Below are 25,249 nucleotides of genomic sequence, written 5' to 3'. Positions count from 1 at the left end.
GTGTTGACAGTTTATTTTGATCAATTCTTCATCAATTAACAAAATGCAGTGAAGGAACGGAAGAGAAATCTAAATTAAATCAATATTTGGTGTGACCACCCTTTGCCTTCAAAATAGCATAAATTCTTCCAGATAGACTTGCACACAGTTTTTGATGGAACTCGGCTGGTAGGTTGTTCCAAACATTTTGGAGAACTGACCACAGATCTTATGTGGATGTAGGCTTCCTGAAATCATTCTGTCTCTTCATGTATTTCCAGACAGACTCGATGATGTTGAGATCAGGGCTCTGTGGGGGGCCATACCATCCATAGATATCTACAGGTGCATCTCAATAAATTAGAATATCATCAAAAAGTTGATTTATTTCAGTAACTCTATTCAAAAAGTGAAACTCATATATTATATAGATTGTGTACACACAGACTGATCTATTTCAAGTGTTTGTTTCTTTTAATTTTGATTATTATAACTGACAGCTAATGAAAACCCCAAATTCAGTATCTCAGAAAATTAGAATATTGTGAAAAAGTTCAATATTGAAGACTCATGGTGTCACACTCTAATCATCTAATTAACTCAACACCGGCAAATACTTCCTGAGCCTTTAAATGGTCTCTCAGTCTAGTTCAGTAGGCTACACAATCATGGGGAAGACTGCTGACTTGACAGTTGTCCAGAAGACGATCATTGACACCCTGCACAAGGAGGGTAAGACACAAAAGGTCATTGCTAAAGAAGCTGGCTGTTCAGAGTGCTGTATCCAAGCACATTAATGGGGAGTTGAATGGAAGGAAAAAATGTGGTAGAAAAAGGTGCACAAGCAACAGGGATAACCGCAGCCTTGAGAGGATTGTGAAACAAAGCCCATTCAAGGGAGATTCACAAGGAGTGGACTGCAGCTGGAGTCAGTGCTTCAAGAGCCTACACACACAGACGTATCCAGGACATGGGCTTCAACTGTCACATTCCTGTGTCAAGCCACTCTTGAACCGGAGACGTCAGAGGCGTCTCACCTGGGCTATGGACAAAAAGGACTGCACAGTTGGTCAGTGGTCCAAAGTTCTCTTTTCAGATGAAAGTACATTTTGCATTCCATTTGGAAATCAAGGTCCCAGAGTCTGGAGGAAGAGAGGAGAGGCACAGGATCCAAGTTGCTTGAGGTCCAGTGTAAAGTTTCCACAGTGAATGATGGTTTGGGGTGCCATGTCATTTGCTGGTGTTAGTCCATTGTGTTTTCTCAGGTCCAAGGTCAGCACAGCCGTCTGTTTTAGAGCACTTCATGCTTCCCTCTGCTGACCATCCTATGGAGATGCGGATTTCATTTTCCATCAGAACTTGGCGCCTGCACCCACTTCCAAAGGTCCCAGTACCTGGTTTAAGGACCATGGTATCCCTGTGCTTGATTGGCCAGCAAACTCGCCTGACCTAAAACCCATAGATTCTATAGGGTATTGTGAAAAGGAAGATGCAAGACAATAGACCCAACAACGCAGAAGAGCTGAAGGCCACTATAAGAGCAACATGGTCTTCCATAACACCTCAGTAGTGCCACAGACTGATTGCCTTCATGCGACGCCGCATTGCTTCAGTAATTCATGCAAAGGGAGCCCAGACCAAGTATTGAGTGCTGTACATGTTCATACTTTTCACTAGTCCAACATTTCTGTGCTTAAAATCCTTTTTTCTATTGGTCTTCAGTAATATTCTAATTTTCTGAGATACTGAATTTGGGGTTTTCATTAGCTGTCGGTTACAATCATCAAATTTAAAAGAAATAATCACTTAAAATATATCAGTCTGTGTGTAATGAACCTATTTAAAAAAATGAGTTCCACTTTTTGAATAGAATTACTGAAATAAATGAACTTTTTGATGATATTCTAATATATTGAGATGCACCTGTATATAAAGGCTAGATATTCTGCCTGCGTTTCTGGCCGACGGAGTCGAACGTCCGCACATTTCGGCCATTTTGAAGACGGTATAGCTCACTCCCCCTTAACATTGTGTTGGTAGTGGTACTTTTTAAATAACCAGAACTTGCTCAATTTTCAACCGATTTTCAAACGGGTTGGTTTGTTATAAACAATATATTTCTTATGGCACTACTTATGAAGAATTATAAACATGGGTTTTCATATGAAAATAACATTGAACAAAACAGATAGGCTAGGTGCCATAAATACACATGCACAAGCTATTTATGTGAAATCAATAGCTAGGCTACTAAAACTCAGCATACAGAATGGCAACAGGAGATAAATGTATACTATTATTTTCACCTTTTATAAAAGCAATATTACTGAAATAATAAAATCAAGGTGATCCCACGGGGTCTCGTTTCAAGAGAGCGTTCAATAGAGCAGGCTGCACAAAATTCTGGCATCTTCATTGGCAATAAAGTCAGCAATTTCCTGTCAATCATAATGTAAGATGTTTAACCATCTGTTGCCAGCACCTAAAATGACCGATTTAGGGTGCTTTCAATTAAAGCATTGGTGTAAGAACAGTTTGTAACATATATTAATGTGTGATGCATCATTTTTTTTATTATTATTTTTTTTTTATTTTGGTCATCTGGATATTGACGAGTACAATCAAACATGACACATTTAGAATATCTTCAATACTTTGATAAACACACGTTCCTTACACATTTCAAATATATAATTTTGAACCTGAAAATATTTGTCAATTCTTTGCTGACCAAAGGTTTACCTAATTAAATGGTAAAAAAAAAGAGAAAAAGAAAAAAGAAATACAAATAAAAACACATACACGAACATGAGTAGCTTTCACATTACATATCGCAAAGATTAGAATAGAAATAGAGTTCAAATAAGTAAAAATAAATCATATTATTTTCTTTTAACAATTAAAAAAAAAAAAATCTGACCGTATAGGTTTAACATATTCAGTCCATCTAGTCCAGATCCAAAGGAATTTTTCTTTCTGAATTCTGAGTGAGAAAGACAGCTTTTCCATTCTATAAATATCATGGATTATATCTATCCATTCATCCACTGTAGGTGGTTCTGGTTTTAACCATTTTCTTGTGATTAGCTTTTTTACTTGCCACCAGAAGTATCAGTATCAGTTTCCTAGCATCACTGTTCCACATCTCAAATGGAATATTCCCCAGGTAAAGGGTGTCAAACTTAAAGGGGATGTCAACCTCAAAAATAGCTTCCAAATTTTTATGAATCTCCCGCCAGTATGGAACTAAAAGTGGGCATTCCCAGAAAACATGGAGGTGATTGGCTTCATTCAATCCACATAATCTCCAACATCCTACGCCATTCCCTTGGTGTCGTTTTTGTAGGGGCGTGATAAAAAACCTTATGAGATTTTTCCAACTAAATTCCCGCCACATAGTTGAGCATGTGGATTTCCATTGTAATTCACATAGTCTTTCCCAGTCCTCCTCAGAGATAACCAAATTACCCTCCTTCTCCCACTTCTCTTTAACATACAGTGTGTTGTTGAGTTTGGCATGGCAAAAACCATTGTACAGTCTGGAGACAATCTTATTACATATCTCTGAATTACCTGCCGATAGAAACACCTCCATGATTCCGGTTACTCCCCCCTTCAATGCTCCACTTACATTTTGATTGAAATAATGTCGGACCTGAAGATACCTATAAAAATCATTTCTCTCTAAACCATGCTCTCTCTGTAGAAATTCAACGCTCTTAAATGCCCCCTTGTCCACAAATGTAAAGTGATTCGAAAGGCCTTTTTCAATCCACATTCTAAATCTGTCATCAGTTTTGTTTGGAAGAAAGTCAGTATCAAATGCACACCATCTTAACATTCTAAGTGAGTTTCCCAAACCACATAATTTCACTGTCTCCTGCCAAATCTTCAAAGCTATATTTATCCAGGGGTTATTTGTATCTGTCATATAAATTGTTAATTTACTATCTGCAATTATAGCTGCTATAGGAATCCCTTCTATCATTGCACTTTCAATGTCCTTCCATCTTGCGGAGTATGAAGGAGAACACCAGCATACTAAAGGCCTTAATTGAGCTGCATAATAATACTCACGTAAACAAGGTAGACCTAAACCTCCCCTTTCCTTTCTTAATTGTAGCGTTTTGTATCTAATTCTGGGTTTTTTGCCTTGCCATACAAATCTAGATATTAATTTGTCCCATTCCATAAACTGCTTAGCAGATATCTCCACTGGAAGAGATACAACAATCTTGGTAAGATGTTTATCTTAATGGATTCCACCCTGGAGCTCAGGCTCAGGAAAGGAATGAAGCTCCATCGTAGTATGTCTGACTTTATTTTTGCATTCAAGGGGCCATAGTTAAGATTGGATAACTTTGAAATATCTTTAGGTAGATCAACACCTAGGTATCTTATTGAATCTGCGTCCCATTTCAAATTATATTTCCCTCTAATACAACTAGGTGGGTTATAATTAAATGTAATTACTTGAGTCTTCTGAATATTAAGCTTATAACCTGAAAGTGTTCCATATTCCTCTAATGTATCCATTAATTTTGGTAATGTCTGTGTGGGCTGCAGGGATTAAAGCATTCCGGCACCGTGCCGGATTTCCGGCGTGTGGCGTTTGGCTGCGGAAAAAAAGTCTAATATAATTATATATATATATATATTTTTAACACACGTCTCGATATCATCACCATTACTTTCGAGTTTATGAGTTCGTCTGCCAATGATATGAAAGGAGCACAACTTTCAGGCGCTCAAAATAACATTATTAGCCAATCAGAAGTAGATTGGGGCGGGTCTTGTGAAAATGTGCTTTCAGCACCGGCTTTTCTATATGGCTCTGCCTTATGCTACGTAGGGACAAACGTAGAGATACTGTCACACCGAAGCAGAGTAAATTCAAGAATCCTTGGGATGATGCCCTCCTAGTTGATAAAGGATTGAAAAATACATGGCGCTGGGCATGGATAGAAGAGATGGGGAAGGACGGTAAGCCTTTTGGTAGCCGGTGTAAGAAGTTAAGAGAAGCAGGTGCTCTCTTGAGCTCAAGAAAGCTTCTGTATGCAACTAGCGGGGGAAAAGTGCTTCCAGTGCTTCCACTTCATCACCCGCTCATAGAGCAGTTCGCGCTATCCAACACACAACGCTTTTACAACCACATCTGATGTACCAGCATCAATAACTGACCGTTAATGTGCCCTGAAATACGCTTGTGTACGTTCATCGCAGAACACAATCTGTCTTCCAGGCTCGCCCAACCCCTGTTGAATGTATGCCAAAAAATCTCTGAAGTCAAAATTGCTTTGAATAAACTGTCAATATCCAATCAGCATGCCAGCTATTTTAACACATGGCATAACACCAGAGTCCAAAAGACGTATTTCGGAAAAGCTAAAAAACGGCATGTTTTTCTTAAATGTCGACAAATTCACCAACAACAACATAGACAATGTCCTCGTTCGTTTTTTTGGATGAAGATGACAATGCATTCAAAACGTAACACTTGCCAGGCAGGAACATGAATATAGCCAATGCCTCAGCACTTACTGCTAGAATAAAATATGTACATTTTAATTTACGATTATTTCTTTTGAACAAAGTAATTATGGAACTGTTGCAATATAAATCCACAGTATTATCTACACTGTTGCACTTCAACGGTTTAAAAAGTGGATCACTGTCCTTTTTCATAGATCCTCAATGAAATGGTTGCAAATCAAATCTTCTTCCACTGACTGAATTTCACATACCCTTATAACATGTCACCTTATGATTGTAGGTCATCTTGAAATCTTCCAAGGACAAAGCTTAGCAGCAAAACTTGATATCAAGAGAAATCGTAAATGCTACATGTGTTAGTACCATATTGTAGTGAGGTGGAGTACTATTGCTGACCTTCTTGGGATTGCAGTTTCAAAAGTCCCACCATAATCTGCCATCATTCATTTCTAAATGTTTTTTTTTTTTTTTTTTACCCTGTAAATGTGTGCACCACCGGACCACACACCCCCTCGCACTCAACCACATTAAAAAAAAGTTCAGGCACAGGATTTTTTTTTGCTTTAAACCCTGGGGCTGTGCTAAGTATATCAGTACATCATCTGCAAACAGAGCAATTTTATGCTCATCAGTTGCCATATTTATTCCTTTAATGTAAACATTTTGTCTGATCCATTGGCTCAGTGGCTCAATAAAAAGTGCAAAGAGGAGGGGGGAGGCAGGACATCCCTGCCTGGACCCACGCTCCAGGATGAAGGATTTTGATAGGTCACCATTAATTTTGATCCTTACGGATGGACTTTCATATAATGCTTGGAATGTTGCAATAATAGACTTGTGGAAGCCAAATTTTGATAGTACCTTATATAAAAAGGTCCATCTAACTGAGTCAAGGCCTTCTCTGCATCTAAACTAATAAGGGCTGCCTCTATTCTATGCTGTGTGATGTGTCTAATAATGTGTAAGGTCCTTCTAATATTATCTTGGGTTTGCCTTTGTCGGATGAAGCCTGTCTGATCTGAGTGGATGAGTTCGGGCAGGATCTTGTCTATTCTTCGTGACAATATAGATGTAAACAACTTTATAGTCTACATTCAAAACACTAATAGGTCGAAAATTACCGCACTCTAGCTTGTCTTTCCCTTCCTTTGGGATGACTGAAATGATCGCTTCCCTCCAAGAGGGTGGAATTTCCCTTTTCTGTAGTACCCAATTACAAGCTCTCAGTAGTGTTGGGGCCAACTGCTCTCAGAATGATTTATACCACTCAGCACTAAATCCATCTCCCCCAGGGCTACGATTTGCCTTTAATCTTGAGATTGCTGAGAGTAATTCCTCTATTGTTATTTCAGCTACCAAATTTTCATTTTGTTCATCTGTAATAGTGGGTAGATCAAGAGAGGCGAGGAATGATTCAATCTGAAGGTTGTTATCAATTTTTGGTTGGGAGTACAGTGTCTTATAAAACTTTTCAAAACTCTGTTGAATTTTCTCGAGCTTACACTCAATTGACCTATCGCTAAGCCCCGCCCCCCATTGTGACAGCTGCTAAATCGGACACTTTATCAGAGCTGACTAGAGTTTACAATGGCAGCTATCAGTGACAAAACTATATCCTAAGAGGCTCTAGACAACTTTTGGAGACAAAAGGACCTGATTTCGCCTAGAAGGCTTCAAAAGGGACTTTATTATGCAATGGAGGGATATGTATACAATTTAAAACTCGATATGGTGGATAACAAGCTTAAATTTGAGGCGAGAATTTACAGAGCTCAATGCAAGAGGGAGAAGCCTAACTCACGGTCATCGCGATTGCAGATAAATACATCCAATACCAGCATTGTTCATGCACCGCATGGGAAAGATACAATAAATTCACAGTCAGTTAATTTAACTAATCTGGAAGGCACAGAGATGTACACCTACGTTTATTAACTAGCAGGAACCTGCCCCTGACAGGACAGTGTCCAAACCATGGCTATGGTCCTAACTGTTTAGCTTGTTAATGTAACCTTTTTAATTACCGGCATGCGTGTGTTTCGTTCACGTTGTCATGTTAATCCATTATTAAACCTATCGTTTGTTTAATAAACTGTCCCATAACTGACAAAGTTACGCTAGCGCAGCTATTGAATCATTAACGTTAGCTAATTTGAACCAGAGATAACTTGCCTAAGCCTAGCATAACATCAGTGGTGAAAGTAAGCAGGTACTGTGAATAATGAGTAGGCCTATGCCTTTTATCATGTAGGCTTAGTTGATTGCTTTAGCAATGGGAAATTCTAACAAGAGTATGGCAGCTAATGAACGTAGCGTAGCGTTCACTGTGCGGTCTGTCACACAGCTTAATCCACCCACCGGAGATATTTTGGACCGGTCTTGTTTTCGTTTAGGAAATGAGATACAATATACCCCATTGCCTATCTTCTCACGATAACTCGTATCAGTGTTGTATCTATCCCATGCACATCGTTTGGCCATTTATGTTGAAACTACATTACCACAATTAGCCTACAGTACACACTTGTTTTTGTCCCGTTGTGGCTTGGGGAAAGGGATGAAATATACCCTGCAGCCTATCGGGATACCTACTGTCGGTGTTACGTGTACCCCAAGCACATCGTTTGACCATGTTTTTTTTTTTTTCATAAGCAACATCAATCGATCATTAAATTATTGAAAAAGGTCTCCTCCCTGTTGTTTTCAATGGAGTTATCGGAGCCGATGTCCGAGTCCCGTTCAGGCTGGAATGTCATTGGTTCATCTGCGTTCTAAGGGCGGCGCTTAGCGACAGGTCAATTGCTCCTGATTCAGGGTTCCTTATCTTGTAGATGGCATTATCAGCTTGTTGCTTTCTTAATTTATATGATAAGAGTTTCATCGATTTACCACCTACTTGATAATATCGTTGTTTTGAAAATAGCAGATTTTTTTGTATTTCTTGTGTACCTATGTCATTTATCTCATTTCTTATTTCTTTCATCTCTTGTTTTATCCTGGTATCTAAAGTGTCAGTGTGATTTCTTTGTAGATCCTTTAACCTAATTTCCAGGTCATGCAACCTTTGCCTTTTAAGTTTCTTTATAGCAGAAGTAGTGGCGATGATTTTGCCCCTCATTACCGCTTTAAGTGCGTCCCACAGCATAGATGGCGCCACCTCCCCATTATCGTTTATTTCTAAATATGTTCTAATGTCTGTTTTTAAATTCTCAGTAACCTCAGTATTATTCAGAATATTTGAATTCAGCCTCCACAGTGTAGATTTTGGCTTCCTATTAAAGCACACAGATATGTAAATAGGACTATGATCTGAAAGAGCAATCGGTCCTATGTCACATTGTCCAATTCTATGCAGGTCTCTGTTGTAAATAAAAAAATAGTCTATCCTAGAGTATACTGCATGGGGGGAGGAGTAATGGGTGTAATCCCGGCTGGACGGATACATTTCTCTCCAAACATCTATGATTCCCAATTCTTTCATTAATGCATTTATCTTCCTGCTTATCGGTTTTAACTCGGGATTTCCACTAGAGGCGTCCAGTCTTGGATTTAAACGTACATTAAAATCCCCCCCACAGATTAGAATTCCCTGTGCTTTCGTTGCCATTAAATCAAATATTTGCCTATAAAACGTCCAATCACTACCTGGGGGAGCATATACATTCAGAAGGCTCACTAGAGTCCCTTCTATATTTCCTATTGTCATTACAAATCTGCCTTCTTTGTCCTTAAACTCTGATATATGCTCATAATTCAATGCACTCGATAGCAATATAGCCACCCCCCTCCTATGTCCCGATTTGTAGGAAGATGAATATACGTATTTGAAACCCATTTTATTCAATTTGGAATGTTCTATATCATTAAGATGAGATTCTTGCAGGTACGCTATTTGTACTTTTATCTTTTTTTTAATTTTGATAGAATCTTCCCTCTCTTAATCGGGTTGAGTACACCATTAACGTTAAAAGAGACTATTCTTATATCTTGCATTTAGGTTATATCAGATGATATTTCCAACATATATGTCAAAAGCTTCCCCTTGGCTGCAAAAAACGGCAGCGAACAAACAAGAGTTGAACACTCAACATAGAAATAAAAATAAAAATGTGCATGAGTGACTTCCAAGGTAGAGGTCTCTCCTATGACCCTACACAAGCCTCCCACAAACGGCTGCAAGGGAATTCCCCGCTCTCGAAACTGACAGAGGGGGCCCTTGAGGATAACAGTGTTAGAAAGTTCCATCGTCCGTTCTTGCCCTGATTTATTATTATTCTAAATAAAACAAACTAGGTATGTTGCATTACTCTCCAAACAGAAGATTTTTTTTTTTTTTTTAATATTAACAGTTGAACTCACCAAACCAGAGCGTCCGTTTCAAGTTCAGTAATAAGTTAGCAGGAAGGCAAAAACCTACCCTGCTCATCTCAAACAGTCTTAGTGAGGTTTCTGACCGGACTCTGCGCTCGCTGGTGGTGAATCTCTTCTGTAAGTTTGTAGTTTCTCTTTGTAAGTTGCATTGTGTCTAGGACGGGATGCACGTCCCCCGCCTCGTCGGTTGCCTTTCTGCCAGGTCAATTGTCGCAGCTGTTCCATCAACGTCTCCGGGGCTTTGATGATCTTGACGGGAAGACCTCTCTTAGCCATGTCTTGCGTTGCTTCTTCAACGGTCTCATAGATCTTGGTCCCCTCGTTGTATTTCACTTTTAGCCGGGCTGGATACATTGTTTGAAATTGAATGTCTTGTTCCTTCAAAATCCTCCGTACCTCTGCATATTCTTTCCGCTTTTGGAGGATGCGCGGGGCATAGTTGTTGTCCAGGTTAACTCGTTTCCCCTGCCAGATAAATCCCTTCTTTTGCCAGGCCGCCGTGTCATTTCTTTAACTTTGAAGCTGAGGAATTTAACCAAAATGGATCTCGGCTGTGCATCAGGTGGTGGCTGTGGTCCAAGTGCGCGATGTGCTCTCTCAATTTGTAGATTCGTTAGTTCGGGTATGTCGAGGCTTTCCCGAAGCAACCCCTCCACGAACACAATCATCGATGGGGAGTCTTTTTCGGCCCCTTCTGGAATTCCGTACACTCTGATATTTTCTCGCCTGGAGCGGCCCTCCTGATCGGTCACTCTAGCTTCCAGCTGGGCTTGCAGCTTAAGCATTTCTGCTAGGATATCCTCGGTGTTCTGAATCCTTTCCTCAGCATTCACAATTCGCCCTTCAGCCTCCTCCAATCTAGTATTAACTTTCGTTATTTCCTCTTTAACGCCCTTTAGTTGAGTCTTATTATCCCGTCGAATCTCTCAGCTCTCTAAGAATCAAGGCCAGGTCGACTGTGTCGTCCTGAGCCGTTAAATCGCCATCTTGGACATCATTGTTAGCAGTAGAACAGCTACGACTTTGTTCTGTTTCGTCGTGCATCCCTGATTGCTGCACGTTTTTTTTAGTTTTTAACCTAGTAGACATTGCTCACCCCTTTCATTTGTTAATTTGAAATCTTAATACACTTAAATTCAAAGTTTTCGGGGCTTTTAGAAAGTTTACAATCGGGAGAGCTTTCTTTATCCTGTCATCCTGTCGGTGTCTCAACCGGAAGCCGTGATACATAATTTTAAAGCTAAAAGTATGGAGTACAACACAGCACACAGTTTTTTTTTTTTTAATTTTTAAAATATATTTGTTTATTAAAAATATAATTTATGCACATTTGTATTAATTATGCGCATACATTATGTACAATTTCTCATCTGAAGAGCAAAGTATACATTTTTATTAAAAAATTTCAACGTCAAATCAAAGCATAATCAATCAGCCATATCACTCTAAAATTTCAGCTTGATCTGAGCAAAACCTCAAATGTTACAGCCCAATATCTGGCGTCCTCCACATTATGTACATTTCAAAATTCCAGTATAATTCTGTGTGATCATAGATGGGAGATTGCGTCACCCCACACATAGATTTGAACCTGGGTCTACAGGGTGCCAACATGCACTCTGACTGCCATACCAATGAGCAAGGCTCCATAGTGTTGCAGTCAGAGCACTATACTCATCTGTAGTGCAGCACTCAGTCACACTGCCCTCCACTTTGGGAAGTGCACCCTTGCGCTTCATGCACATAGGCATTCCTCACGCATCCACCAACAGTACTTCTCCCATCAAGAGTGCCCCCCCACCCCCTTACACACACACACACACACACACACACATGGGCATTACCCATCGACGGGGCCCCTAACACAGGTGTCAACCTACCTGGGGGTCCCTCATACAGTTTTACGGCCACGCCTCACGGGAAGCCATCCCACATCTGACATAATTTGTAGCAAACAGAGAGCATAGTCAACTCACCTGGCCTGGCTACAGGGTGCCAAACATTCACCCTGACTGCCATACCAAAGAGCCAGGCAGTCATAGTGCATGTTTGGAATCCTCTAGATCCAGGTTGATTCGGATGGAGGGAGGGCGGAAGAGATGGCGGGAGAGAGAAAGGGAGAGAGAAGAGGAGAGAGAGAGGAGAGAGAGAGAGAGAGAAAGAGGAGAGAGAAAGAGGTGTCTAAGTTCTCTGTTCGCTAGGTCATCGGAGGCGTGCCCGTAAAACTGTATGAGGGGAAGGTCTACCATGGGGAGAGGCTTAAAGCCCTTATGGCCATGTTACATGTAGTAGACCCCAGTGCTTAGGATGGAAATGATAAGCTCAGAGAAGTCAGAACTTTCCTTGACCATTTCAAAGAGCGCTGCAAAGCTCTGCATCAGCCCTTTCAAAATGTGTCCATTGAAAGAGAAAGCCCAGATCTGGAATTTGTCAATATATATAAAAAGGTCCAACTCTCCTAGCTTGTAGGCCTCTTGGCCCTTTCTCTCTTGATCTCACACCTCTCCCTCTCGCTGGTCTTGGGTTGGCTGGCAGATTTTCAGGAGCACCCTCATCGCTGCTCTCCTCGTGGCTAATATTGCCATTACCTAAGCTGAAAATCAATTCAGATCAGAAAAAGGAACAGTTAATGTTCTATTCCTCATTTACACACACACACACACACACACACACACATATATATATATATTGCCCAAGTTATTATTAATTATTGTACAGGGCTGAAATAACAAGCACACAAAACCCTGAGGTCTAAAATCAACAACAAAATATTGACAGAACTACACTAAGACCATAAGTAACAGTCACATTTTTTTCATGAATTAGGTAAGAAAAACATCTTGAAAGGAAAAGAAATACTCCTTTATCTTTTCTTCTAAATGTCTTGTTAGTCCCTGCTTGCTTATGCCTTTCAAATGCCAAAATGTAAACCTAGTAACATGTTGTTTGCTATTAGTACAAGTTGCGTTTGCGTCAGCTTTGCGGTAAACGAAACACATGTGAATGTTCGCCCTCACAAATGTCTTATAAATCTAGCCAAATTGATAGCAAAAAAAAGCTAAATACAAAGGTTTGATAAAGTTAATTATTTACTCCGAGAAACAAATGAGGAAAGCTAGCATGCATTTCAGTGACTACTTGTTGGGTGTGTGTAATTACGATGAAACGTACCTTGTGATAGAAACGCAGTCGGAGTACTTTTCTCCGGCGGTTTCTCCTTCCAATCCTCTGTGAAATTCAAACTTTTTCTCCACTAGAAATCCGTCCAGGGCCACTGTGTACATTGTTTTTTTGGTAACTCATCATTCATTAGAAATGCTGCTTCTTCTTGTGCTGAAAATCGCTGTTTCTCACTGAGGTGTTACATACTCATGGACGCCATGTTTGTTTTTTCTAACCTCAGTCATGTCACTCGCGTAGCTTGATTTGACGAGCTCTGTGGGTCTAGCCAATCAATAAAATGGATTTAAAAAGCATGCAATATGATTGGATGGGTCTTGAGGTTTTGTTAAAATAAAAAAAAAAAAAAAAAAAATCTAAAATATGTTATTTTCCGTTGTCATGGCACCAAAACGTCATCGTTCGAATAAGAACGATATTAACACGAAGCGGCACCAAGGGGTTAACAAACCAACCCGATTGGAAATCATGTGCAACTTCAGTTATATTGAAAAGAAAGAACAATTATGCCTCGCCAATTGATGTAAAATGACTGATACACAATAGCCGTGATACACAATTAAGCTGCACATTTCAACATGTTCAAGCATCCAGAATTATTACCAAGGTAATGACGATTGTAAATAAAGTAATTTGTAAATCCGTCAATTTCTGCGAGTTAAGAGTGTAAACGATTCTGAAGATCACTGACGTTACCTCACGTACCACTAATCCCTCTCGGAAGCTATACCGTCCTTAAAATGGCCTCCTGTGCGGACGTTCAAGAGTCCGCCGTTGCACCCCCTTGATACCATCACTTCCAGGACTTTTTGTTCTTCTTTGCGCTGAAGATAGTTCTTAATGACATTGGCTGTATGTTTGGGGTTGTTGTCCTGCTGCAGAATACATTTGGTGCCAATCATGCACTCCCTGATGGTATTGCATGATTGATGTATTTCTCAGTATTGAGGACACCATTGTTCCTGACCAAATCTCCAACTCCACATGCAGAAATACAGCCCCAAACTTGCAAGGAACCTCCATCATGCTTCACTGTTGCCTGCAGACACACATTAATGTACCACTTTCCAGCCCTTCGGCGACAAACTGCCTTCTTCTACAGCTAAATATTTCTAATTTTGACTCATCAGTCCAGAGCACCTGCTGCCATGTTTCTGCACCCCAGTTTCTATGTTTTCGTGCTTAGTTGAGTCACTTGGCCTTGTTTCCATGTCGGGTAGGGCTTTTTGGCGGCAACTCTTCCATGAAGACCCCTTCTGGCCAGACTTCTCCACACAGTAGATGGGTGTACCTGGGTACCACTTGTTTCTGCCAGTTCTGAGCTGATGGCACTGCTGGACATCTTACGATTTCGAAGGGAAATAAGCTTGACTTGTTTTTCGTCAACTGCATTAAGTTTCGTTGGCCGACCACTGTGTATTCGATCCTCAACGTTGCCCTTTTCTTTGTGCTTCTTCAAAAAGAGCATGAACAGCACATCTGGAAACCCCTGTCTGCTTTGACATCTTTGGCCCAATCTCAATTCTTCCCCTTATCTTCCCCCTTACCCTTGAAGTTGCGCGTTCATGTGAGAGCTAGTGGTGTCTCAATACCCAATTTGATCAAGATTAAGGAATAAGATTGAGGGCTATATGGCCCTTGGATTTAAGATAATCCGAGACCTTACTTGCTCCTCCAAGGGCTATCCCAGAGCACACAGCGAAACCAGCTCGGGAATTTAAAAAAAAAACATGGCTGTTTGAAGTGAGGAATATTTTACATGAACAAAGCTATCTACACAACTTTTTATATGTTTATAATGACTCGGTTTGATCTGAAATGTGCTACACGAACGATGCAGAGTATTGTAGGTCTTAACTGAAGCTTTCAAACAGTAGTTTTAGGTTACAGCTAGCGCGTATGCCACCACTTCATTGGATTATATGGTAGCTTGCTAGCTAGATGCTACATCTTCAAGGATGGCGGCAGCAGCTCAGAGGGAGTCCCACAAATGTAAGTCTTTTTGGCTTATAATTAATTTAAAAATGACGACAGTCTTGTTTCGTGCTCTATACAGTCGTATACATATATTTTTGCAAGCATGAGCGTTTCGGTGCTCTGGTGACGTAGCAGCCAGCTGGCGACGATGTATGATGATTTACCCGAAACAAGTGACATACCCGAAACAGAGTGGCGTCTCATTTCATAGGGAAAAGTTTTCAGCCCTTGGCCCTTACACTTGCAAGTGCTAGGGTAAAGACCAAGAAAAAGGGGCAAGGGGAAGAATTGAGATTGGGCCTTTGTTCACTCACTTTGCATTTTGTTAATTTGGCCTTTTGTTCACTCGCTTTGCATTTTGTTAATTGATAAAATTAACCTGTATTGTTTCGATTTTTCAAAGCATTCTTAGTTTACAGCATTTTTTCACACCTGCCTAAAACTTTTGCACAGTACTGTGTATATATACACTACCGTTCAAAAGTTTGGGGTCACTTAGAAATGTTCTTATTTTTCAAAGAAAAGCACTGGGTTTTTTTTTTCAAAGAAGATGACATCATCAGAAATACACTCTATACATTGTTAATGTGGTAAATGACTTCTAGGTGAAAATATCTGGTTTCTAATTAAATATCTACATAGGGGTATAGGGGTCCATCCCCTGCCTCGGGCGCGTCGCGTTGCTCCCTCGGCGCGTCGCAGGGGTCTGCTCCCTGCTACTATTTTTTTCTAGAAAAACCCCTGTCTTACCTATATTATATAGTGGATTTTAGGAAGAGAAATTAACAAATTTTGATTTAAAATATGGCACAAATATGAACATATTGAAGACATCTGCTGAGATTTTGTTTTGGATGTGTGTGAAGCAGGAGCACCCTGACCTGGAAGAGAAAGCTTAGGAGCAGCTACCCTTTGCTTCCACATATTTATGTGAGGCCTCCTTCTCTGCAATAACTGATCAAAACAAAGCAGAGAATCAGACTGTGCCTGGAGAAGAGCTTAATCACAGCAGTTGCCTCCCTTTTTTTTGAAAATAACATTTTAAATAGTGTTCTCTAGTGGGTTTAACCCATTTAGGCCTAAAACGCCTGGAAAAAATGCCTTTAAAACCTATGGGCGATTTCAGAAACCCCCCCTAAAACCTGAAGATTTTTTAGAAATTCAGCAATTGTGTCAACGCCTACTACATTACTGATTTCTCAGCCCCTGTAACAGATAGGAACACAATTCAAAAAATATTTGAGAGCTTACATCTTTGGCTTTCATGGGAATTTTTATTTTTATTTACAAATATTTACAATATTTAAATACACCTTCTCAAAAGTAAAAAAAAAAATGTAACAGTGCAGGAACAGCACAAAACAATTAAGTAGGCTATATGACAAAGTATATAACAAAGTGAAATAAAGTATATAACTATAATTATAAGTATATAATTCTTAAAGGGAAAGTTTTAACTTTTGAGTTGTTTACTTGTTTTATTATGAGCAGAAGGGAATACGATTAACATCTATTTTGTTGTCCGTGTAGATTTTACATACCAGGGATATTTTATGCTCATTTGGACACTATGGATGGATAATGTACCTGACAGTGTCAACCTCCGAGTTGTTTACTTGTTTTATTATGAGCAGAAGGGAATAAGATTTTGATCAACAATTATAACTATTTTGTTGTCCATGTAGTTTTTACATACCAGTGATATTTTTATGCTCATTTGGATACTATCACTGAGATACAGATGAACTAGTTTAGTGTCAAATATTCCATTCAAAGGGAAAAAACAGGAATAATTCAAATACAAAACAAATTTCAAGTACATCTTATTTATCAACTGATAAATACTGTATGCTGGGCTGAAATGGAAGGCAGCCAAAGCATTCACTATAATAAAGTCAAACGAGGATTCAGTAGCATTAGCTGTTTATAAACAACATTCTATAGGGACTGATTATTGTTTCGAAATACTAGAATATATAATAATGCAAAGAATAGAGAGATGTCGATAGTTATTAACCCTCTATACCCCAACGGAATTCTAGAACACTGCAGCAAAATCCCACGAAAAACAGAGAATTCCTTCATTTTTTGTTATTCTGTAAACAAGCAGTTACAGTTAGAAAACAAAAGAAAAATTACAATTACAAGTTTGTTTTGTTTGAAAGGGCATAAATTCTTTGTTAATATGATATCAAATATGTATTAGTGACTTCTACAAATATTAAAATACAAATCATTACACACACCCTAAAGTTCAAATTCATAAGATTTGAACCGTACAGCAGATGTAGTTATTATATTTAATATATTCTTAATGTTTTTTATTAGTATTTGTTATATATATTTTGTAAATAAATGAATAAATATTAAAATATTAAGGCGAGACACTACAGGTGAATAGGGTATTTTCTTAAAATGATAGATATCACCATGAAACTTCCTCAGTTGATTACTTACACATGTATGAACAAAAAATGTATTACAAGTTTCTGAAATTATTATGTTTGATTATGCAAATTAGGCCGTATCTAATTAAATATGCGCACATTTGCATATATATATTTCCGGTAGATATATCTGGACATACGATAAAGCCAGGTGATTTTTTTTTATTTTCATTTTGTTGTCATACAAGATGCAAACAAATTTACAGAGGGATTTCAGGATATCTGCTTTCATTACCTAGAAAATCAAAATATACTGTCTATAGCCTTAAAAAACCGATTTTCGCCACCTTTTTTTGATCAAAATGTCACATAAATCAGGCCAGGAATGATTAATTAACAAATCCTTCTGTAAATATCTTCAGAATACTGCTAAGTGTATAACTGGAAAGTTTGGTGTACATAGGTGCTACATAGGCTGAGAAGTATCTACCGGAGAATGACAAACTCATTTTGAGAAAATCGCATTTAAAGATTCAGGAAGTGTCAAGCCAAACCACGTGATGCATCTGAACGAATCACGTTATCAGAAACCACCGCAAACCAATGAAATTGCGTCCTTAGGTTTAAAGCCACGTTTTTACTAACATCATTGGTTACTGCTGGAAAGGAAATGTCCTTATTTGGATTACATAGCCTTTTGTGGAAGATACAGCGCTTTTCAACGGTACCAAACATGACCTGCATCAGAACGCCGATATACTGCACGTTACGTTAGAATGCTAACTTTCCAGGAAACCTAGGAAAATACTGACGGCGCGAACAGACAAAATGTGGATAAATAAACACACTAATGTATAATTAGGATATTTTCTTTATGCTAGTATGAAAGATTACATGTTTAGGGAGTGAACTAGCTCAAAATCTCAAAATTGACCACTGCTGAAAAAACGATGTTTTTGCCTGCCGTGTCTCGCCTTAACACTACTTAACCATACAGATTACCAACATTTTTGCTAATTTGGTGGAAAACACCTAACTCTATGCCTCTTCAAAAGCATCCTGGTGCAATACATTTGTGGAGGAGGTGAAGGTGTTTGTGAGGATAAACATCCACCTGGGTATCCATCATATACCCTCTTTTCTTGACTACTGTTCATCTGATCCAGCCTTACAAGTGTCCTATGTGGCAGACACCAATGCCATGAAATAAGTAAGAGGAGTTATTCAGATACCTACCCTGTTCAAACCCAGGGATAGCAGACTCTGGTAACAAGCTTCCGAAAGTGAGACCATTACAGTTTTTTCCAATCATTTTCACACTTGGTTTAATACCATGTACTCTTTCTCAAAACACTTAACACATCCAGCAGTAGACCAACTAAATGGGATACTTTTCCATTGCTTAGATCCAAAATGCAGTCAATGTTCACCACCAGCAAAATGCTGTGCAACTACAGCATTTTTTTTTCAAGATATTTAGATACTCTGTTCAAAACAGTTAACTTTAGTTTTTTAACCAGACACAATTTAGATCACTGTAGATGGAAAGAAGCTGTATTTTCAGACAAATTAAATTATACACTTTACATAAAACAGATTTAGTTTTTGGCCTACATAAATGTATATAGTTTACATCTTGATTGGAATTTAGTTTACATCTTTGTTTTGTTTGTTTTGCAGCCTTGCTACCAACTACCGCTGTACAGCATTTGCGTTGATATGTACATACATGTAAAATATAGATGTACTGTAGGTGTCAATGAAGACATTTTCCCACTATTACTGCTGCTTATGAAAGTCATGGGCCATCAATGAGACAAAGGGACCCAAAAAGGGAACTAAAACAAATGTCTATCCAAAGTGATTTACACTATCATCTTTCATTGGCCAGGAATTGAACCCAGGTCAGATAGCCTACTTGTTAGCCAACAACACTAGCCACTGTACCACTTATCACACCTGGCATTCTTGCCACACAAAACTTGTATGTACAAACCAATGGAAAAGTTTGTTTTTACAGTTTTTTCTAATCATTTTCACTCGTCTCAAATACCATGTAGCCTACACATTCCCAGAACACTTAACCCATCGAGCATACCAGTACACTATGTGAGGGTAGTAATAGATCTAATGTCAGACTACTATAGACTACAGACTGTAATGTCAGACTACCTATACAAACACCACCACTTGTAAGCTGACAACTTTCCATCTTCAATTCCGTCAGTGAGAAACCTACTATGTCCTACTGAAGCTTCCTTATGCTCATCAGGCCTCTCGCTGTTCCTCTCCCCCCCCCATGTCCTCACTTCTCTTTGCTGCCACAGCACCCTCACTCACTTCTCTACCCTCAGATGAGGTGGAACAACTGACATCCTGACACATAAAAGAAAAAGAAAAAACGATCCTATTATTGTAAGCCATCACAGTGGAAGTCATTATTGTTTCATCCATTTTTATGTCAATTGTTTTATGCCACAACATCAGCTCAATATCCCAGTGTGTACTACATACAGACAAGCTATATCACATCTACTATAGATTTTTGTAGTAGTGATTAGGGATGGGCATTCGATTAAATTGTCTTAATCGATCGTCGGGAGAATTAATGATCGATTTTCGATTAATCATTAAAAAAATTATATCAAAAATGCACTATTTATAGGCTATATTAAAATGCAGTGAAAAAAGATAAAACACAGCGTGTTCCTCAATGAGATCTTTATTACAAGATTGACAACTCTTGTGGCAGTTAAACCGGATCCGTTTAATCGTTATACTTGAAAAATATGCGCTGCTGTTCTCTTAAGCAGCGGCGCCGACAGCTAGAAGCCGGTGCTCATAAACACAACTTACTCGGTTAGCCTTCCTAACAATGAATTAGGCTAATTAACAAAGCTCAATTAAAACAACCAGTAACAGTATTATCGACAAGCCATTCAATTCACCGGTAAAGAGAATATTAATAGTTAAGCCCTAAACCTACAAGTCCAGGTGCTTAGAATAGCAGCTGATAGTAAACGTCAACTTTTAAGATGATTCTTGACCAGTGCCAATTTTAAGCTATGTCATTCCCCGGTTTTCTAACCAGAAACAATAACCCTGGACGGTATTGAAAACTAGTAACTAACTGTTAAAGCACACGTTTTTAAAACAACCAGTTAGCTAGCTTGGCTACCTTTTGGAATCCTTCAAGCCAAGTTCGCCAGCAATCCTAGGTTAGGTAGGGATGCTAACTTAGCCACGGTAAGCTAAGTGGTGGAGGTTGGTAGAATGGCAAGCTATTTCCAACAGTGCTGATAAATATGGTCGGTTCCAAATGCTTAATACTTACTTAGTTGTATACTGTCACTAACCATGGTCGGATGTGCGTTGTTCAAGTGGTACATCATTTGAGTTGTGGCCGAGTTGTACTAATACACAGCTTCGCAGTGTTGTCAATGAACTAAGTAATTTTTTTTAATCAAAATGGTCCCACGCTACACGCCGTGACCTCTTCATGTTTACTTTTGAAAGACACGGAAACTTGCAGGTAACTGAGTAGGCCTGTTGCGTTTTTTCAAACATTGCCCTTGTTTGGTAAAATTGTAATTGCTGCCACATAGCGAAATCCATTGCATTCCTTCAAGACTCACACTACGCAACAGAACGTGCATTAGTTTTATCGATGAAAAAATAATGTCATCAACAAAATTCTTAATGATCAATTAATCGATCGTCGATTAATTATGCCCATCCCTAGTAGTGATGTCCTATACCTTGGTCCTGATTTCATTGTGATTAGCTTTTCCACAGCATAAAAGCTGTACAAGCTTAAAATTTAACATCATAACATATTACTAGATGGCTGTCGAATAATCTGCTGAATACCATTTCAATATGAGGTTTTCAATATTCAATGATGACCTTGCTATTGATTGTAGCTACTGTTGTTACCATAAGCTTACAGCTCAAAACAAATGAGGGATTTGAAATACTAGTAGAGATGAAGTTTTTTTACTATACATGTTATTTATCTTAAACTGATCAGTTTAGTAAGTGATGAGGCTGAGTCAATAGCTAGCTATCAACCAACTCCAGACGAACTCCTCAGACTAACATTACCTCAGTCAATGTAGATAGCTAGCAAGTAAGCTGGCAAAAATTGAGATGACGATACAAATTGTAAGACATTTCTTCTGAAAACCAGAAAACACAGCCGTTTACCCACGTCGTTTATTTGTGCAAATAATAGCTCTCACCCACAGACGCGGGTGCTTCCTTCGTAGGTTGCTAAAGACACGAATTGACCGCTATTTCCACAAGTGAGGTATCGTGAAAATTAGCTTTACTGAACGTCCCTCAAAGACCAATTATTAAATGTTACATATCTCTGCTAATAAAAGTGTCATGGGTTTACAATCTATCTATGACTTTTGTCTATGTATACGATGAGGCTGGTGCTATTTGTAAACCAACACTTCTCTGTTACTGCCATACGAAGACGTTACTGGCGAGTTAGCTAGTCAGAAATAAACAGGAGGATACTTATATTTCTATTTGAATACGGTTTTTTATTTCTGACTTCTCAAACAGGATCGTTACTGTCATACAAACGTGATTAGTCGTCGTCATTGGTGCACAAAAATACGGTATCATCCAGTGAGAACAGATGTAGACGTCTCTGATTTCTAGCCTTTACTCCAACAGACACTGTAATCTTCAGGCGATCTGTCAGTAGCAAGGTTAAATTAGCAAATACTTAAAAAAAGCCAATGACAGCATATCCAGTTTCCGGTTTCAAAATAAAAGTAAGATGTTAATATATCCATTAGCGGGGTATTTTTTCATATATTAATGTTGTAGTATAAACACTGTCTTTTAAAGTTACTGCCGTCGACGGCCGCTATGGGATTCTACAAGAAGGCCGTCCACGGCCGCTATGGGATCTAGAGGGTTAATTGTATTTCAAATTTGCTCGTTCACACTCTTGCTCACTGGAGAAAGTTTTAACAACATAGCAAGCTAGCTAGCTAGCTTAGTGTTAATATAACCCTCTATGATACCATATTCCCTTTCATTTACCTCAAGTAAACCTAAATTTAAGCAAGTAACAATCGTTAACAACTACAGATAACCATATTCTGTAACTACCAGTACTCACAATTCACTCCATGCCTAATTTACTTTGAGCTAAACTCCTTGGCTATAATCCTGGCTGTCGTGGAAGAGACGTTACTTAGCAAAGTGAGAAAGCCATAGATAGGTGCTAATTATAGTTAAGGTCAGATATGCTCTGTTCAATTTTCAAACTCTCCCTCACTATATGACTTTTTTGCTCGAGCAATATTCCATGACACCTGATACGATGCCAACGTGACCGTTTCAGAGTACTTCAGTCTGTTTCTCTGACTGACGTTTCAAAGTATTTACCTTGAGCTTGCCTAGCCCAGGAGTTCCTAAAGACACTGGCTATGTTAGCATTGTGTGTGGAGAGACGGCGCTCCAAGTTTGAGGCTTTAAAATGCGACAGTGACATCTGGCATATTAAGCAGAGGGGTTTTCCATTTCGCTCTGCAAATTTTACCTCCCATTCAGTCAAGTATGTCCAGTGTTCATCTTCATATTTTCGTTTAGCTTTACGCTTTGCTGGATCCATGGCATTCTTTCAGGAGCTACTGCTAGTCTGGCTACTAACTCTCTGAGACTGGGTGCACACATTTAGAATGTTTCATGTTTGGAAAATTAACGTTACTTGAAGACATCTCTCAAGATCGCGTGATGACAAAATATACATGAATAAATACTCATTCAAATCGAACAGATTTTTGTCTGTATTTCCAAATATATTGCGTGCAAAATATGCATTTTAGATGTTTATTTTTCAATGTGGAAATTCTGTACACCAAGAGAAAAGTCAGTGAGCACTCGAGCTGGAGCCGAACCGCACGTCAGCCGGCAAAGAGCCGCATGCGGCTCGCCACCCCTGTACTATTGTAAGCATGCAACTAGTGGTGGCAGCAGCAAGGTGCTCCGTGTTGCCAGATTGTAAATGGCTTATCATATCAAAGGCTCAAAATGATCGTATTTGGAGGATAATTATCATATCTGGCAACACTGGGAAGGTGGTTGACTAATATCAGTTCTGTCTACAGTCAAAGCTCGCGCAAGATGGCGGAACGTAAGGGAGATACCCTTTCCAAAACTTGTAAGGACGTAATACCTAGTTTGTGAAAGACCCAGAGAAACACAAATATCCGACGAGGCAAAATCCTGGAACATTTTGAAATCCCTGCTAGACGCATTTTTTAGGTCTCAAAGAGGACATGTCTGGGTAAAAGAGGACATCTGCAGGGTTTTTCCTGCATAGAGAAAATGTAGGCGCGCGCCTAAGCCGTTTTGCCGAGGGCCTATGAAAAATCCCGAGCGCCTATAAGGCAAAAAAAGCGCGATGAAAAAAACAGTCATCTATGCGTCACTCATGCAATGCCTGTCAGGGAATAGGTTCTCAATAGTATGTTTCAAGAGTCCTACAGCCGAATCATCGTTCTGTTTTGATCAGTAAACGAGTTGATAAGTGTGTCTTCTTCTTGGCTGATTAATACGGAACTGTGAGTTGCACGAATGGACAGAGCGGCGTATGCATCCTAACTGTCAGTCGGCGGTGATTTTGAGCATACCATTCCATTTTCGGTATTCATGGCTTTCAATTTATTAAAAAATATCTGCTATGTTGACCTAATTGATTTGTCTATCCGTTTCAACGAGTAACAGTAGACTGCGGGACCTCGGGAGAGGCAGACAACAGCATTCGTTTATCAATGAAAGCTCAGCTCGTTCTGAGGAGATTAGTGTTGCATCTCGAATATAATTCAGGGCTCTCAAGTGTCACGCATTGAGCGTGACAGTCACTCATTTCGGTCTTTAATCACGCACTCCCTCCACACATCGTATTTCTCACGCTGGAAAAAAACTCTAGGCTATTTAATGTGCCCCAGCGCGCAAACATGCCCTGGCCGCACTGCCCTCACCATGGAGGAATTAAGCACGTCTCCCCGAATCCCCTGTAGTTCTGCCGTGAGGTGCCATTTATGAGCCAATCAGAAAAACTGTATCTTTTGTATCTGTTGTATCTGGGTAAGATTTAAGCCAGCAACCAATGAAAATAAAGCATCCTGGAATTGTGCGACTGATCTTCTAAAGGCTTCGTTCACCTGAGGAAACCACTGGAGCTCCAAGCATCATTCTTCTACAAGGAGTAAATCGTCTCCTGTTTTAATGTGACGACAAATTCACAATGGTTTGGCACAAGCAATGACAATTTGACTGCCGTTAGAGACTATTTCCCAGATAATTACCATCGGTTTTTAATGAGTGTTTGTAGCCAACACACTTTGAGGCTACACCCTTCCTTTTCACTATAGCTTTGACTCTGAACTTCGTAAATAGGCTATAATAAATGCGAGTAGGCATATTAAAAATATATGTAGCCTAAAATGACCGTGAACTTGTTAAATAATTTTACCAGGGCACCAAAAGGCGGAGGGTGAAATGTTCACAGGCTGGTTGTGACCTCTGTACCTGACTTTAAAATAAAATAAAAAAAGAAAGAAGAAAATGTTTTGGGGGGGAGCACCGAAGACCCATTTTGACCCAGGTAAAACCCTGCATCTGGTCACTACTATACTGCTACTTTATTATCCACCGAGGCGTAATGCATTTCTGAGGTACAATGGGAAGTGGGGGAGTAAAATCAAGCACATTAATGTTTTAACCTTCAGATAAATTTGTATAAAAAGTTGGCCATAGTAGCTAGCATACGATGTGCTTAGCCTGGTTATGAGACAGCTACGGTGTGAATAATTGATGGAGTAGGCTAATTT

At 39.3% G+C, this 25,249-nt stretch overlaps 1 protein-coding gene across 4 annotated transcripts in view; it reads left to right on the top strand.

Moving 5' to 3' along the window:
- Positions 1 to 25,249, top strand: part of nup153 (nucleoporin 153) — a 65,109-nt gene that overhangs the window by 11,326 nt on the left and 28,534 nt on the right. The window lies entirely within an intron of this gene.

The sequence above is a fragment of the Sprattus sprattus genome (genome assembly GCF_963457725.1).
Source record: "Sprattus sprattus genome assembly, chromosome: 20".
In the NCBI taxonomy this organism is placed as follows: domain Eukaryota; kingdom Metazoa; phylum Chordata; class Actinopteri; order Clupeiformes; family Clupeidae; genus Sprattus; species Sprattus sprattus.
The sequence above is the reverse complement of the archived record's forward strand: the minus strand, read 5'-3'. Positions and strand labels throughout refer to the sequence as shown.